Genomic DNA, 18473 nt, shown 5'->3' on the forward strand with positions numbered 1-18473 from the left:
CCTGGGAACAAGATGGCGGACCCTGGCGGAAGTGACGCGAACACGTCCCGGCGTCCCAAGTCCACCCCGGGACCAATCGGAGGCCTCAGAGGGCGGGGAAAAGGTTGGCCTGTGAGGTTACCCCCTCCCGCGCTGCCTTCTGAACTGTTGGGATCCCGCACCAGTAATCGCTGAGGAGTCGGCGGGTCAGTCGGCTGGAGGGTAATAACTCGGTGTGGCCGTTCTCTGGGCTTGGAGTCTCTTGAGTTACGGGGGAATGCCCATTTCCGTCCTGGAACCCAGGACTCTTTCCCGAGCGGAAGAGAACCTTAGGGTCGGTCATCCAGCCCAGGGGAGGAAAAGCAGGCCTGGCAGGGAGTAAGTACCCGACGACTCGGGATCCTAGGCCCCTCCAGCAGTATCCGGCACAGCCCCCAGCCACTTCTAGGCCGCTGTCATCTCTTCCGTGAGGAGAGTCCTGGTCTCGACGTGGAAATCTTGGGCCGTTTTTTTACCCCACTTTTGGGGGGAATTAGGGTGGGATGGGAAGGAGGGCAGTTGGTGAGTCCTAAAGCCTTCTAGAAATGAATTCATGCTTACAGAAGGGCTACACCACCCTGAGTTCCTGCCTCCTCTGGAACATGAAAATCAACTAGTTAAGGCCAAATCACTTTTTTAAAAAGTGACCTTTAAAGAAAAATGAGGTTTAAAGTATCAAATTGATAAAAAATGTTGCAAAGTCGAATTCCTTAGGTGTATCTGCTTTAAGGAAATCACCAAAATGATTTGTAATTAGCACAACATATTCAAGAAATGGATAGTACATACTTGAAGATAGTTTGTTCTCTGAAAGTAGTTTAAAATGTCTTCCTTGAAATCCTTTGTACTCTGAGCAAATACTTTCTTCAGATAAAAGTGCAAAGGGAAACATTAGGACAGTCCCCGAGCATAATATTACAAACTGCTAATTAATTAGCAAAGTCAAAATCAAGCAAGTTTTACTTAGCATTTGAGTTAAGTATTTTTTTAAATCCGATTCCCCCCCCCCAGTCAAATTAATTTTTCAAAATGGCAGGTCTGACTGACCGTCATCCCCCACTTCTCCCCCTCCCCTCCCTTTCAGTAAACTCCAGTGGCAGGATCAAATGTAAAATCCACTGTTTGGCATTAAAAGCTTTTTGCAGTCGGGCCCCCTCCTACCTTTCCTGTCTTACACTCTGCTGGGCCTCTACCTATGTTCTAGTGACACTGACCTCCTTCCTGTTTCTCAAACAAGACATTTCAGCCTGACTGCCTTTTTACTACGTCGCCCCCCTTTCAAGGAATGCCCTTCTTTTTCATATCTGCGTCTTAGCTTCCTTCCAGTCTCAGCTAAAACCCCACCTTCTGCAAGAAGCCTTTTTTCCGATCCTCCTTGATGCTAGTTCCTTCCCTGTGAGATAATTTCCAATTTATCCTATATATTCTCTTGTTTGTATATAGTTGTTTGCATTTGACTGTAACCTCCTAGGGGACAGAGGGTTTTGTTTTATTTTATTTTTGGGGGGGTGAGGGTTGTATCCTCAAAGCATAGCAGTCTTGGCCCATAGGTAATTAATAAATATTTATTGATATAACTTCACTTTGAAATACACAGAACTAGATAATGACCTTTGTAGAGTAAAACTTCTGTAGGGAATATATACTATACCCTAAATCTGGGGTGGGGAACCTGTGGTCTGTGGTCTTCTAGGTCCTTGGTTTTGGCCTTTTGACTGAGTCCAAGTTTTACTGAACAAATCCTTTTTATTATGGGGATTTGTTCTTTGAAGGTTGGATTCAGTCAAAAGGCCTACACTTGAGGACCTAGACAGCCACGTGTGGCCTTGAAGCCACAGGATCCCCACCTCTGCCCTAAATCTTTGCTGGTTAACTTTGGGGACCAATGGACTGTATGATCTTAAATCAGTAAACATTATTTATATAAATGAAATCTAAACCATTTCACCCTATTTTAGCTCTGGTATCTTAACTAGATGAAGATAGGTCTTAATCAATCAATTAAAAGACCACAGACTAAGAGTGAAGAGGTTTTGAAAACCTCTGGATGAAGTGAAATGATGCCAGACAGGAAGTCAGTTCTAATTAGAGGAAACTTAGGCATGCCCAGAGATCATCTATAAATTATCAAGCAAGTGGAAAGGCGATTGAATTCCAGAATTGGAGCCTATGGCATTCTGAGGAATTGCCTAGAAGGAGGGAGACTCCCATTCCCCCAAATCCCTCCTCACAGGTGGGGGCATTCCAGTTTAGAAGGATTTGGAGAACATTGGATTTCCCATCATGGTCCAAAACTACATCTTCTCATCAGCTGTATCATGCATCAGGAGCCATGGCCAAATGGAAGATAGGTCTTCTATGCTTAAGGGGAACTTCCTGAGCTCTCTACAGAGAAGAGAAAAGGACTTCAAGCTACAGGGAGCTGTGTGAGTTATTCCTTTGACGCATGTGCTAAGTTTGAGGCCACTCTTCCCCAGACTCTGTACCACGGTTATAACCATCTGTGCTACTGTACCATTTTGGAAAATGTCCCTTTCCCAAAACAAAACAAAAAAAACCAACAACTGTTTGACCTGGCTAACGAAATGATTCTCTGCTGATAATCTTCGTGGGAGACACATCTTGTTGGGGCTTCAAGGTTACCCCTAGAACGCTTCAGGGAAAGACACAGCCAAACTCTGAGGATTTGACTTTTCGATGGTAGTGGGAATTTGGATAAATATCCTTGGAGCTTTCATGGGTGAGTCTTAGTGACTATATTAGACATATAGAAAAGGAAAAATGTGTTTGTGTAGTCTGTTAGAAGCATTTATATTAGTTTTAAAAAGATGCAGTATTGGATCACCTGTAATAATAATTAAACATTAACCATATGTATTATTGTATATAACATATATATTAACCTTGTAATTTTTCCTTGCCTGCAGCTATAAATACATGCTGAGTGAGTATTCAAGTGTGCTTATTACATTTATTTCACTCTTTTTCAAACTTCAAGTGGATGGGGAATAGATAGCTGGCTAAGAAATAATTTTTGTGAGCTAATAAAATTTTTAGTTCTTTTCAGGCATGCTACATTTTTCATATTTCTCCAGCTAAACTTCCCTGCCCCCCCATCTACATGTATAGCTGAAATAATTAAAATATAAAATAGTTTATATTTTTTGTCAAAAACTGCTGTTAACAAAAATATCAAGACAACATTAGCTTATTGTTTAAACTATGTAAATGTCTATTTTTTCTAACATAGCTTTTCAAATAATTCTCCAGTTATTAGAGATGAACTTCTTGAATTGGATATCACAGAATCTAAATACAGGAAGGGACAAGTCCAAATGGAATCTTAATGAATTATTTCCTTTCCAGACTTTTGTTGTAGAGGAATTATTTCAAAATCAATACAATATTCTAAGTCAGATATCTGGAAGCATTTATACTAGTTTTCTTTTTATTTATACTACTATCATTTCATCCAGCCCTTCATTTTCTAGTGGGGAAAATTTAACATCAGAAAAATTAAATCTCACAAATCCAGATACAGTAGCGTGGGAACTACAGCTCAGATCCACTCGTTTCTAGTTCATTTAATCTTCTACTATGTTTGTTGTTTCCCAGTGATACTGCTGATATTCCACTCCTCTTGGGTGAAGTATCAAGTGAAAAGTACTTTGAAAAGCAGTAGATGCAATTAACTGCTTCTGTCTAATAATAACATTAACTTCTGCTTGAAAAACTCCACCAATCAAGAATTCGCTAACTATCATCTGAGGCTGCCTATTTCACTTTGTCAGAGCTTTCTACTGCCAGGCATTGTGCTAAGCACTGGGGATTGTCTCAAGTGAAATTCAACAAAAAGGTAGACTGAGGCCTATTCTCTCTAAGCAATATAACAGTTTACTAATAAAGCACTGAACCTATTTATAAAGAGATTAATGGCTTGCTTCAGTTTCTAGCCGAAGACCAAGAACTGAAGATGTAACTCCTTTTGCTAAGCATAGAAGAATAGAACAGAATAGGTGAGGAAATCATGCCATTGGTCATGGGGCTGGCAACATCATGGGGATGAGGAATCACAATCGGTTATATTAAGGCAAGGGGTTTTCACAGTGACACACACAGACACCCCCCCCCCAGGACCACATCTTCTCTGTCTTACAGAAATGCTTTTTATGGATTTGTGGGACCAGTTGCATCCTGATAATGATGCAGCTCTTAGCTAGAATTCCATCTTCTGTAGTAAGCCTTTTCCAGTCCTCCCTGATCTTAGCACTGTCACTCTGAGTTGACTCCCAGTTTATCCTATCTATAACTTGATTTTCCCTGATTAGACTGAGCTCCTTGAGACAAAGGATTGATTGGCGGTGGTGTTTGTTGTTTGTACCTTTATTTGTATCCTCAGTGCTTGCTACAGAGCCTGTTACATAGTGATTAATAAATGCTAGTTGACTGACTGATTGTTAGAGTGGTTCTTTTCCAGTACAGTCGATTGGTTTAGTTCTCCAGGGTTATTTTAAGGTTTGTCTTTGCAATATAATGATTTCCCTTCTGCTATTCCATGAACGATAATGAGGCTCTTACGTACGATTCTAAACACCAGGTTATATCTGACTGAGTATTCAGGAGGTACTTAGCTGATAGTGATGTGTTGATAGTGGACTAGGCATAGCAGACTCATGGGTGCCTGAGAATGAGGTAAGACCGTCTTTAATTGGCAAGGATGAGGCTAACATGGACCATGTCGACTTGCTTGCTGTCAAGGATAACACACAGATGCCCTGGAATTATGAGGCACAAAATGATCTGTAGGTGGTGTTAGAATAACAGTTCCTTTAAAGTGCTTTATGAGAGTACTGAACTCCTAAACTTTAGTTCAGCTTTTTTCTTTAATCAGCAGTGATTGTGGCAAAGCTTAAACCTTTGCATCTAACTTGAGAGAGGAAGACTGAATTTTTTTTAACTCATGAGCTTCTTCACTCAGAGACAAAGAAAAGGCTTAGGTGTCTTACATAGAATACAGACTATGGTTACAGATTAGAATCAATTACAGAGTGCAATAAAACATAAAATACAGGCTCAATAATTAATTTTCACATCATACAAATACTAGCATGCAAGACAGTCCCTGCTCTCAAGAAGTTACCTTTCCAAAAAAGCAAGACAACAGTTACAGGGGGAGTGATGAACAGGGTGGAGTGTTTTGGTAGTGTTGATTTGATTACTTTTGTACAGCTCTAATCTTTAGGAAGTTTTTCTTTACATCAAAATCTGTCCCTCTGGAACAGTCCATTGCTCCTGCTCAAGGGAATACCTCTTGGCTCTGCCAGTTTTCTGGAAAAATGAAGTGTTCCTTACAAAATAAAACAAGATAGGTTAGAAACAAAGGGAAAAGATCTAAAGAAAAAAAAAGATCTAAAGACACCAAGCATATTCCTGACCTTTGTTTAGGAGGTTGGGGGGGGAGGAATATGGCACAAGAAGGGCCACTCAACACTTAAAACTAATTTAATTCAATCCTACAATCAGCTTATCTGAGTAGTAAATATGAACCCTTTCTCATAGCTTCTTCTCTCTGAGAAAGCAGTTGCTTACTTTGCAGGAAATGACAACATGGAACCATAGCTGTCTATTATCCAATAAGAGGAAAAAAATGGAAAAGTAGTAGCTGATAACTCCCTGCTGAGGGGTACTTGGGCAGTTGTTTATTGGCCTTATGAGACTTCAAAGAATATGCTGTTTTCCTGGGTCACATATGCAGAACTTAGCAGAGAATTATCTATTTGACCTACCCACTTCAGGTGATTAATGTTGGGACAAATGATACTATTTTAAGAATCTAGAAAGATCTGCTATGGGTTATGAAGTCTGAAGGGTTATGAAACTGAAAAACTGATGGGTATAGTAATACTTTCATCATGGCTATCTCTCTGATGCCTCAGAAGAGAGAAGCAGATTTTGTTAATGGACAGCTGGTAAAGAAGTAGCCATTATAACACAGGAAAATTGTAATAGAGATAACCAGTAGTTAATGTTACACACAATACAAAAAAAAGATCCAGAAATAAACTATGTAGCTTTAAATGTTTATATATAGATATAGGAAGTATTGGTAACAATGTGAACCAAATAGCCTAACACACAGGCACAAATTTGACAGCAGTTATCACTGAGACTTGGTGGGTTGAGACCCGTAACAGAAATGGGCATGCAGGTTAGGGTGCTAAAACTTGAGTAAAGAAGACATATTGAAATTCTGCCTCAAAGGAGCACAGGGGAAGAATTCATGACAAATCAAGGGATAGAGTGCATCATTGAAGGTAAAACGGACAATTTAGATACATACAAGTTTTTGCATAAACAAAACCAATGCAGATAAAATTAGAAGCCGATAACAGGGAAAAACCTTTGCAGCAAATTTCTCATTTCTAAGGTGTATGAGAAACTGATTTTTATGCAGTGGATAAAAACTCTGAGCCTACAGTCAGAAAGACCTGAGTTCAAAGGCAGCCTCAGACCCTTATTAGCTGTGTGGCCCTGAACAAATCACTCAATTCCTGTTTGTTTCAGTTTCCTCATCGCAAAATGGAAATGATAAAAGTACCTACCTCATGGTGTTGTTATGAGGATAAAATAAGATAACTATAAAGTATTTAGCACAGCTCCTGAGCCAATACCCAAATGATAATTGGTCAAAGGATACAAATAGGCAGTCTTTGGAGGAAGAAATCCAAGCTATCAATAACCATGTGAAAAAATACTCCAAACCCTGCAAATTAAAAACAACTCTGAGGTATCACCTTACACCTATCAGATTGGCAACACTGGCTAAAAGGGGAAATGACAAATGCTAGAGGGGTGTGGCAAAACAGGTACACTAATGCATTGTTGAAGCTGTGAACTGGGCCAGCTGTTCTGGAAAAGAATTTGGAACTATGCCCCAAAAGTTAATAAACCATGCATACCTTTGACCCAGTGATACCACTGGTCTATATCTCAAAGAGATCAAAGAAAGAGGAAAAAGACCCATAAGTCCTGGATATTAAAAGTGGTACCCATCAAATGGGGATTGCTGAATAAAATATAGTACATGAAGGCAATGGAATACAATTGTGCTGTAAGAAAATTATAAAGGGGATGGTTTCACAGAAACCTGTAAAGACTTTTTCGAACTGATGCAGAGTAAAGTAAATAACCAGATGAACAATTTATACAACATTGTAAAGACAAACAACTTTGGAAAGACTTAAAAGAATTAAGAACTCTGATCAACACAAAGACCAAACACAGTTCCAGAGGACTCATGATGAAGCACAGGCTGCTCATCTCTTGAGAGAGATGGAGTCTGCAGGTACAGATTGAGACGTTTTCTTTGGGACGTGGCCAATGTGTGAATTAGTTTTGCTTGACTATGCATATTTGTTACAGTGATTTTCTTTTCTTTTTCAAACGGGGTGTTGTTGGGAGAGAAGGTGTATTTTCATTAATTGAAAAACTACAATTTAAAAATGAAAGAAAAAAAATTCTGTCTCAGATACTGTGTGACCCTCAGCACATCGCCCTTCCTAAGCTTCAGTTTTCTCACCTGTAAAATATGGATAATAACACCTGCCTCACAGGTTTTTGTGATGATTAAATGAGATAACATATGTAAGGTGCTTTGCAAACATTAAAGCACTGTATAAATGCTAGCTATAATCATTCAAAAGGTATGGAATAGATGACAGAGTGGAAGGCCGATTTAATAGCATTGTAAATCAGTCAGTAAAGACTTATTACACACTTACTATGTGCCAGGTACCATGCTAAGCCCTGAGGATACAGAGACTAAAATGAAGTCGTTTTAGTCCCTGGTCTCACAGAACTATGGGGAGACAACATGGATACCTAATATATACAAAACGAATACAAGGTAGTTGTGTGAGGGAGATCACTAGCAGTCTGAGAGAGCAGGAATGGCTTCATTTACTTAGAACTGTTATTTGAGCTGAGAAAAGCAGGAATTCCAAGAGACTAAGGTGATAAGGGAGTATGTTACATATGTGTGAGACAAGATAGCTGAAGGGGGAATGGAAGAAAGAACAAACATTTATAAGCACCTATTGTGTGCTTTGCACTGTGCTAAGTGCTTTAAAATTATCTCACTTGAGCCTTACTACAATCCTGGGAGATAGGTGCTATTATGATTCCCATTTATAATTGAGGAAAGTGAGGCAGGCAGGTTAGGTTATTTGCCCAAGGTCACACAGTTAATGAGTGTCTGGACCTGTATTTAAACTCAAGTCTTCTTGATCCCAGAGCCAGTACTCCATCTAGTGTACAATCCAGTATGAGTGGAATTTGAGGGAAGGAGAAATGTGTAAGAAAGGTAGGAAGGAAGCAGGTTGTGATGAACTTTAAAAATGTCAAACAGAAGACTTTATATTTGATTTTAGAGGCAAAGAAATGTCACTTAGCTGAATCAACTTAAACTGTCTTCAGTGCCTATCCTTATTGATAATCTCCTGCCAAGATTAGTATTTTTTTTCTTAATGCTGAATCACATGAGTTTCTCCTTTTGTTTTAATATTGAACTTAAACTACTAGGGAACTGTCCTGAGTCAGGACCAGCCCAGAGCAAGGGTATATTAAGAAGCTATAATCATCTGAGGAACTGGGTATGGGGGTGGGGAGAAGATGTAAAGCACCTAGTTGAAGATCAATGGAAGGAGAAATAGAAACAGTTTTGTTGCATAACATATACCACATTCCACCATAATAGAAGGGAAAAGATTTGTTTGGGAAGTAGATCACAAATGTGGCACGGGGGCGTGATGCAATAGTGAGGGGAGACATCAGTTGGTTGGACATCTGCCAGAACTCTCTCTCTCTCTACTAAAAGCAGAGCAGCTCATAAGTTCTACTTGCCTTAATGACAATTTCACCCTTCAAAAGCTAGGGGAACCAAGAAAGGAAAATTCTCTTCTGGCTCCTCATCCTCATTAGCAAATAGGAATGGAGGGGTAGCTAGGTGGCGAAGTGGATAGAGTACCCACCCTGGAGTCAGGAGGACCTGAGTTCAAATTTGGCCTCAGACACATAACACTCACTAGCTGTGTGACTCTGGGCAAGTCACTTAACCCCATGATGAAGCACAGGCTGCTTATCTCTTGAGAGAGATGGAGTCTGCAGGTACAGAAAAGAAAAAGAAAAAAGAGGAATGGGTTGGTGGGATAGAAATGAGTACCTTACGAAAAGTGACCCATCTTATAATTTTTGATAGAAAAGTTAAGAAACACTAGGTATAGTCTGACACACATCCTGGCTTTTGGGAAAGGTCTTTCTTAATCTTTCTGTAGCCTCTGACATGGTTGTTCACCTTCTCCCACTGGATTTTCTTTCCACTGGGGGTTTTCAGAGTACTGTTTTCTTTTAGTTTTCCTACTTTTCTTGCTGTTCCTTCCCAATCTCCTTTGCTGGATCTTCATCCTTCTCAAGAGTTTTCCCTATGCCTTCTCTTTTTTTGTGTAGTATCTCATTTGGTGATGTCATCAGTTTCCATGGGTTCAATTATAATCCCTATTAAGATGGACTATTAGATCTATATATCTAGCCCTAGTCCCTCTCTTGAGCTTCAGTCTGGGGTTTCCAACTGCCTAATTGGATCCTTGTAAGCATGTCAAACTCAGTATGTTTAAAACAGAACTCATAGATGGCAAAGTAAAGGCAGGGACTATCTGAGCTCTCCCAAATTTCCCTCCGAACAATGTTAAAGTAACTACCTCAAACCAAATTCTGCAATGGCAGAACCAACAAAAGGTCAGGGTGAAACAATTTTCCAGGGCAAGACAGTTTAGGAGGTTGACAGAAAACATCTGTCTCACTGAGTTGGTGGCTGGGCCTGCTGTGCTACACAGGCTGCACCCTGGTAAGCCAGCAGTCGGCCTGGAGATAGCTGCATCAGCAACAACAGTAGCAGCTTCAGGGGCTCTTAACCCACAGATGGTAAGGGGGTTGGACAACTGGTCAGATGGAGATTACAGTGGACCCTTTGCTGGCACCAGGTGCAGGACCCTATTGCATTGCCCCTACACAGTTCTGGGTGACAGTCCCAGGGCAAAGAGAAATACTAGCTCAGTAGCTCCTGTGGCTATAGAGGTGCAGGGGCCCTAGTCAAAGTTCCAGGGTGGAAAAAACATACAGACCAGATCATATAGGCCAGGAGAACAGTGACCACACCTCTCTTTAGATCATACCACCCTTGGAAGAACTGAAAACTTACAGCCCCCCCCCATACTAGCTCTGAAAACAGCAGCATGAAAAACCTGAAGCTTAGGATGGTGTCCCCTCCACCCTTTAACATAAAGTTATAAGTCAAGAAATAGGCTGGAAAATGAGCAAACAACAAAACCTGACCATAGAAAGTTACTAGGGTCACAGGGAAGATCAAAATACAGACTCAGAAGAAGATGATGAAATCGAGAGAGCTACATGCAAAGCCTCAAACAAAAACGTGAATTGGTCACAGGACAGAGAAAAGGAAAAAAAGAATTCTTGAAAGAGCTCAAAGATAATTTTAAAAGTCAAATAAAAGAGGTAGAGGAAAAATTGGGGAAAAAATGAAAGTGATACAAGATAATTATGAAAACAGAGTCAACACCTTGGTAAAGAAGGAACCAAAAAAAAAGGAAAATACATTAAAAAGCAGAAATGGCCAAATAGTAAAAGAGGCACAAAAATTCATTGAAGAGAAAAACTCCTTTAAAAGCAGAATTGGCCAAATGGAAACAGAGTTACAAAAATTCACTGAAGAAAATAACTTTTAAAAAAGCAAAATTAAGGGACAGCTAGGTGGCACAGTGGATAGAGCACAGGACCTGGAGTTAGGAGAACCTGAGTTCAAATCTGGCTTCAGACACCTGACACTAGCTATGTGACCATGGGCAAATCACTTAATCCTGATTGCCTTGCCAAAAAAAAAAAAAGTAAAATTGGCCAAATGGAAAAGGAGGTACAAAACCTTATTGGAGGAAATAATTCCTTATAACTTAGAATTGGACAAGTGGAAGCTAATGACTCCATGAGACATCAAGAAACAATAAAACAAAATCAAAAGAATGAAAAAAATAGAAGAAAATGTGAAACATCTCATTGGAAAAATAACTGACCTCGAAAACTAGATCAAGGAGAGATAATTTAAGAATTATTGAACTGCCTGAAAGCTATGATCAAAAAAAGAGCCTGGTCATCATCTTTCAAGAAATTATCAAGGAAAACTGCCCTCATATTCTATAACTAGGGGATAAAATAGAAATCAAAAGAATATACTAAGCACCTCTTGAAAGACATCCCAAAATGAAAACTCCCAGGAATTTTATAGCCACATTCCAGAACTCCTAGGTCAAGGAAAAAAGATTGCAAACAGCCAAAGAGAAATAATTCAAATCTCATGGAGCCACAGTCAGGATAAAGTAAGATTTAGCAGCTTTTATATTAAAGGATCAGAAAGTTTAGAATGTGATATTCCAGAGGCAAAAGAGCTAGGATTACATCCAAGAATAGCCAACCCATCAAAACTGAGTATAATCCCTCATGGGGAAAAAAAAATGGATATTGAATGAAATAGAGGACTTTAAAGCATTCCTTATGAAAAGACCAGAGCTGAACAGAAATTTTAATTTTTGAATGCAAGACTCAAGCATAAAAAGGTAAATAGGAAAGAGAAATCATAACATTTCAATAAAGTTTAACAGTTTAAGGGGCAGCCAGGTGGTGCAGTGGATAAAGCTCTGGCCTTAGAATCAGGAGGACCTGAGTTCAAATTCGGCCTCAGACACATGACACTTAACTAGCTGTGTGACCCTGGGCAAGTCACTTAACCCTGATTGCCTCACCCCCCGCCCCCAGAAAAAAAGAATGAAGGACAAACAGTTTACATTTCTACATGAGAAGGTGATAGTTGTAATTCCTAAGAACTTTATCATTATTAGGGCAGTTAGAAGGAGTATATCATAAGCAAATTAGGAGAGCATGTGATATCTTGTCAGATCCATGGATAAGGGAAGAATTTATAACCAAACAAGACAGAGAGCATTATAGGAAGTAAAATGGATAATTTTGATTATAGCAAATTAAAAGTTTTGCACAAACAAAATTAATGCAGCCAAGGAAAGCAGAAAACTGGGGGAAATTTTTTTTAACATTTCTCTGATAAAGGCCTCATTTCTCAAATATATAGACAACTGAGTCAAATTTATAAGAATATAAGTCATTCCCCAATTGATAAATGGTCGAAGGATATTAATAGGAAGTTTTCGGAAATCAAAGTTATCTATAGTCTTATAAAAAGTGCTCTAAATCACTATAAATTAAAACAGCTCTGAGGTACCATCTCACACCTATCAGATTAGCTAATATGACAGAAAAGGAAAATGATAGATGTTGAGGGGATATGGAAAAATTGGGACACTTACACACTGTTGGTGGAGTTGTGAGCTGTTCCAACCATCCTGGAAAGCAATTTGGAACTATGCCCTTTGACCCATCAATCCTACTAGCAGGCAGGTTTGTATCCCAAGGAAATTTAAAAAAAAAGGAAAGGAAAAGGACCTATATGTACACAAATATTTATAGCAGTTCTTTTAGTGATGGCAAAGAATTGGAAGTTGAGGGGATGCCCCATCAGTTGGGGAGTGGCTGAACAAGTTGTGGTATATGATTGTGATGGAATACTATTGTGCTATAAGAAATGACGAGCAGGATGATTTCAGAAAAACCTGGGAAATTATATGAGCTGATGCAAAGTGAAGTTAGTAGAACCAGAACACTGTATGTAGTAACAGCAATATTGTACGATGATCAAATGTGAATGACTTAGCTATTCTCAGCAATCCAGTGATCCAAAATAATTCCAAAGGACTTATGATGAAATATGCTATCCGCCTCTAGAGAAAGAACTGATGGAGTCTAAATGTATATCGAACCATTTTTTTTAACTTTATTTTCCTTTTTTGGGGGGCGGGGGGGTCTGTTTTCTTTTGCTAATATGGAAATGTTTTCCATGACTGCACATGTATAATCTATATCAAATTGCTTGCCTTCAGGGGAAGGAGAAAATTTGGAACTCAGAATTCTAGAAAGTGAATGTTAAAAATGTCCACGTAATTGGGGAAAAAAATATTAAAAAATTAAAAAAAAAACTCCCCGTCTCCTCCCCTTGTGAACTTAATTGTTTTCCTGTAGAGGTGACTACCATCTTTCTAGTTTCCTAGGTTTACAACCTGCCTCCTTACTCTCATTCATCTCACATATCCAATAAATTGCCAGATTTTGCCTCCCCAACATTTTCCATGAATCCTATTACATTTGAAAGTTAAGATAAACTAAGAGATGAGGTTCTGAGCATGATCAATTGATTAGTTAGGCTAGCAGTATAACCAGGGACAGCTAGGTGGTACAGTGGATAGAGTACCTCACCTGGAGTAAGGAAGACTTCCTGAATTCAAATCTTTATTTTATTTAATTTAATTTACTTTATTTTTATTTTTAGGCAGTTGGGGTTAAGTGACTTGCCCAGGGTCACACAGCTAATAAGTGTCAAGTGCTTAGTCTGAGGTCAGCTTTGAACTCAGGTCCTCCTTACTTCAAGGCCGGTGCTCTATCCACTGCGCCACCTAGCTGCCCCTGTGAATTCAACTCTTACCTCAAACACTAGCAGTGTGACCCTGGGCAAGTCACTTCACCCTGTTTGCCTCAATATCCTCATCTGTAAAATGATCTGGAGAAGGAAATGGGAAATCACTTTATTATCTTTCTCAAGAAAACCCCAAATGGGGTCACAAACAGTTGGACATGGCTGGAAAAGACTGAACTACAAAAAGAAGTAACCACTAAATTGGTTCAGTTGCTTCTGTCAATGTGCAAAGACCCTGAGTCGGGGCTGACAAGGTTTTTTATAACAATTAGTATGACGACAGACCAGCAGAAGTATGTCTTCTGATTGGCTATTGATGACATTATATCATGATAAACCCAATTTGTAGACATTTTAATGAGGAGGTGAGTTATGAGTCACTTCAGTTCTTCCCCATTACTTCCTTATTGGGAGATGAGAAAAATCCTAAAGTGACAGGATTTGTTGTTTGCAGACTTAAGTGTTTGCAATGGCTTTAGTTGAAACAACTTGAATTCAGGCTAAATGAGTAGTGAGTGAGGTTACAAAGATTGTTGTTATTTGTCCTTAGTTTTTAAAGAAGACCAATGACATCACAGGTGAGTTCTTAACTTGAGTGTGAATTGGATTTAAGTGAGGTAGAGTTTCACAAAATCATCAGCCTTACTCTCTTTTCCAGAGTCATTGAAGTCCAGTGGCAAGACAAAAGTCAGAAGACTGGCAAAGACCCAGGATACAGTGGATGACCTTCGTGTCTTTTTTGTCTACCAAGCTCTGCTGGCTTCAAAGCCTTGGAAGAAGTTGTTCTTATCCACCTATTCCACTGGGGAAATCTTCACCTTTTTGGGGTAGACATTACAAAGGTAGACAATAAAAGGGTGGACATTCAATGACAATAAAATCGAGTACCAAGTGGAGGTAATTACAAGACAAAAGCTTGGCCTTTACTCAAGTTTCTTGGAATTGTAGTGGTGAAGTTACAAAAGTATGCAGTTTGGACTTCCATGGCCTTAGGACAGTATTAAATACATGCCAGCTTGATTAAGTCTTAAAAATAGAATTAAAATAAGTTTCCAATTTTACAGTCCCCTTCTCTCCACTCAAACAGCCATCACTCTAGTTTAGAGTCACCTTTTGCCTGGTCTATCATAATAGCCTCCTAATTGGTCTTCTTGCTTAAAGTTTCTCCTCACAACCTCTTGACAGCTGCCAATGATTTTCCTAAAGCATAAGTCTGATCTTATCACTCCTTCTTCAGTACACTGTAGGGGTCCTGTCTTGTCTCCAGGATAAGATATAAAATCCTCTGTTTGGCATTTGAGGTTCTTTACAAACTAGCCCCTTCCTATTTGTCCAGTTTTCATACACATTAGCTCCCTTCACAAACTCCATGACAAAATGATACTGATTTACTTACTGTTCCTTGAACACATTCCATCTGCTGACATCGTACCTGTTCATTGGCTGTCACCCATGTTCAGAATGCTCTGTGACTTCTCTTATCTGCCTTTTGATATTCCTAAATTCTTTCAAGCCGCAGCTCAAATACCGTTTTCTGCAGGAGGCCTTCTGGTCTCCCTTGTCACTTGAGCCATCTGGTTTATGCTTAGTATGTATTTTGCATGTACCTCTTTGTTTACATGTTGTCTTCCCTATTATAATGTATGTAAGTTCCTTGAGGGAAGGGACATTTGAGGTTTTTGTCTTTTTTGTGTATCTCTAGTAGTTAGCACAGTCCTTGACACAGAGTAAACACTTAAATGTTTATTGGTTGCTTGACTGCTTGATACTCAAGAATTTGACTTTTTAGTAATAATTCCATTTTATATATTTTGCTTACTGTATATTTGTTCTGCTTATCTTTCTAATTTCATGCAGATGTTGTTTCTCTGAACTCCTCAAATATATTTATCATTTTTATTATACGATACAATTCCATTACATTGATATTCTGTAATTTTTTAAGCTATATCACAAGTGATGGGCCACTACTTTGTTTCCAGTTCTTTTGCTATCACGAAACTGCTATGAATATCCTGGCATATTTTGGACCTTTGTGGTTATGACTCCTTTTACATATATATGCCTGTTGCACTCTAGGGGCCCTGGGAACCCTGAAATACAAGAGTACAGGGTGGAGGTCTGCCTCAAAAGAATTCGACCACTCAAGCCTTCTTTCAGTCCAACTAGTGAGTTTATTAAGACAGTAGATTCTGTCTTTCGAAAAAAATACATAACAAAAAGCTAATATAAATTAAATAATAATAAATTAAAAGTTACTATAAATTAAATGATATTGTATATTAAAAATCACTACATACATTTGAAAAACAGCAATAAATATCATAAGGGTAAGCAGAAAACCTTTATCTTAAGCATTTGCCAACTGTATCCAGATGTAAAAAGCTAGGCTAGGCCTGTAGGAAAGACAAAGAATGACCTTATCCTATGGACCTAGCTTTACCTTGATGACATTGCTCTCCCTGCTCTACTGCTTGGGAAAGCAGAAGGGGTTAGAGTTTAGATAATGGGAGACCCTGGAACCTTAGAGCCCCTTGTCAATTAATGGGCCGACAATCCTTAAGTGGGTATAGCTTAGCCTTTAAATATTAAAATCTTAAGGCTTATAGGTAGCTCACCACAACCTGGAATAAGTTTGCCCAAGAGAACTCAAACCCCAGGGGCCAGAAAAATTAGTATAAATCAAAAATTAAGCTTAATGGAATTAGCTAGCTAGGAGAAACTGTTCTGAGTCCCTGGGTACTTGTTGCCTGGGACAAAGAGATATCTTTTGGGGGTTGGAAAGGCCCTCTAAGCCTAGATTCTAAAAAAGAATAGGTGAGCCATTCATAAAGGAAAAGCAAAAAGCAAGGATAAGTCTCCCCACCCCAGGGAAGGCTACTGCTGACCCAGAGGCTAAAGCAAGAACATCTGCTTTTTGAATAATGCTATAAAATGTCTCTGGGTTGGTTTTTGTTTGTTTATTTGTTTGTTTTTTGGTATAGAAAAGATTGCCTACACTAGACCTTAAACCAGAAGCAGACAAGCTCCATATCTGTGTAGCTAGCAGAGCTGTCTCTGGCAATGGCTACTATTTGGCAAAGATGATGCTCTCATTGGAAGACTACACAACTGGGCAGCCCAGTCAGGCAGGGGCAATGCAATGACATTACTAAAAGACAGCAGTGATCTCTAAGGCTTGGAGGCATGACGGGCCAATTGCAGAAGCCAGCTTGGCTTAAGTTCTTCTGTTTTGAAACTGTCCATTCCCTATTGCTTGAAGCAAGGAAGCACATACCTCACTTACTACCTTTGTTCTTTCTTTTTTCCCCCCACATATTGTCTATTCCCATGTACAAGAAGCTGTCCAGCTCTTAAAGCCAGTCTAATCTGAATGATCATTAGGTAATCCTTAAATTCATGCCTTTGCCTCAGTCAGGATGCCTGAATTCAGACATTGTGAAAAAAAAGTCTGGATCCAACACATGTCCTGATACCTTCCACATGTCTGTCAGTGAATCAATCAAAAAATATTAGTTGCCTACTATGTGCCAGGTATTGTGTTATGCATTTACATGTAATTACATGCAATATTTTTGGTTTTTCTGTTCACTAATATGTGTGTGTGTGTGTGTGTGTGTGTGTGTGTGTGTGTGTGTATGAGAGACATTTCTATCTTTTAACAGGACTAGAAGCCTCCCTAAAGAAGTGATGTCCCCTGGCTTTGCCAATTTTCAAAAAAAAAATCTTTGAGTAATCTTGCAAATGGGAGAAAGTGGTTTTATTCCATAATATACTCCATGCATATGCTTTGGCTACATACGTATACTATGTATGTCTGTTCTTCCCACATATTCATGTGTGCATTTATGGAACAGTGTGCTCCAGGTTTCTGAGGGAAATTTTATATAGCTACTTTATGTCATTTCATTAAATGGTTTTTGCTTTGTCCTAATTGTGTTGTCTGGCTGACTGTTAAAGGTAAACATGGGAATGGAGCACTCATGATTTATTGTTTTGGTGGAGGTGAGCATACCATGCATCTAGAGTCTGAAATAGTCATTTTATGAAATGTGGCTCAATGTGGCACATGGAGGCACAAATTACTTAGTCCACAGCCTTATGTATTACACAGAATTCTTTGATAAAATATCAGCTAATTATTTGAAATATTATGGAAATAAAATCTACAAGAACTGGCAATTAATTGGCTGTAAGGGGTAAAGAACAAAGATGATTCCAAGATTGTGAACCTGGGTGACTAGAAGGACAGTGATGCCTTGACAGAAGTAAGGAAATTAGGAAGAAAGGAAGATGTAGAGGGAAAGGCAGCGATTCTTATTTTGGAAATGAATGAATGATACAATTAAAAAAAGAAATAAAACCACTGCTTAAATTTTAATAAGAGAAAACAACATATAAGGAATAGTAGCTAAGGAAGGGTGATTTGATCTGGGAAGTCACTGGGATAGTGAGCGGAACCACTGGACAGTTAATTGACATACCCTTTTGAAGAATGGCAGTATTGATTTGATTATTGCACCAAGGGATGGGGAAGGGGTGGAATGTGGGCAGTGGCATGGTCTAAGGATGGTTGTTGAGAGTCTGAGTCGGGCTAGTTACGGATAACTGACCACTTAAGAGCAAGCAGGACCTGAGGGTCAGAGCTGGAAAGCTAAGGCACAGGCAAGGAGCCATTGCATAAAGATGGCCAGAGAGCTGTAGCTGAGTTTGAGATATACCTGGGACATCCAGGAGGGAGCTGGGCTCAGGAGAGAGATTACAGCTGGATACATAAATTTGGGAGAAG

The 18473-nt window shown here is 39.2% G+C and overlaps 1 long non-coding RNA gene across 1 annotated transcript; it reads left to right on the forward strand.

Moving 5' to 3' along the window:
* Positions 1-50: 50 nt before the first annotated feature.
* LOC110217886 (uncharacterized) lies at positions 51-17618 on the forward strand. Its single transcript, XR_002327167.2, has 2 exons — positions 51-2758; positions 14343-17618. It is a non-coding gene; the product is annotated as an uncharacterized LOC110217886 (long non-coding RNA).
* Positions 17619-18473: the final 855 nt, after the last annotated feature.

Source organism: Phascolarctos cinereus, unplaced genomic scaffold (genome assembly GCF_003287225.1).
Source record: "Phascolarctos cinereus isolate Bilbo 61053 unplaced genomic scaffold, phaCin_HiC Scaffold_5;HRSCAF=322, whole genome shotgun sequence".
Classification (NCBI taxonomy): domain Eukaryota; kingdom Metazoa; phylum Chordata; class Mammalia; order Diprotodontia; family Phascolarctidae; genus Phascolarctos; species Phascolarctos cinereus.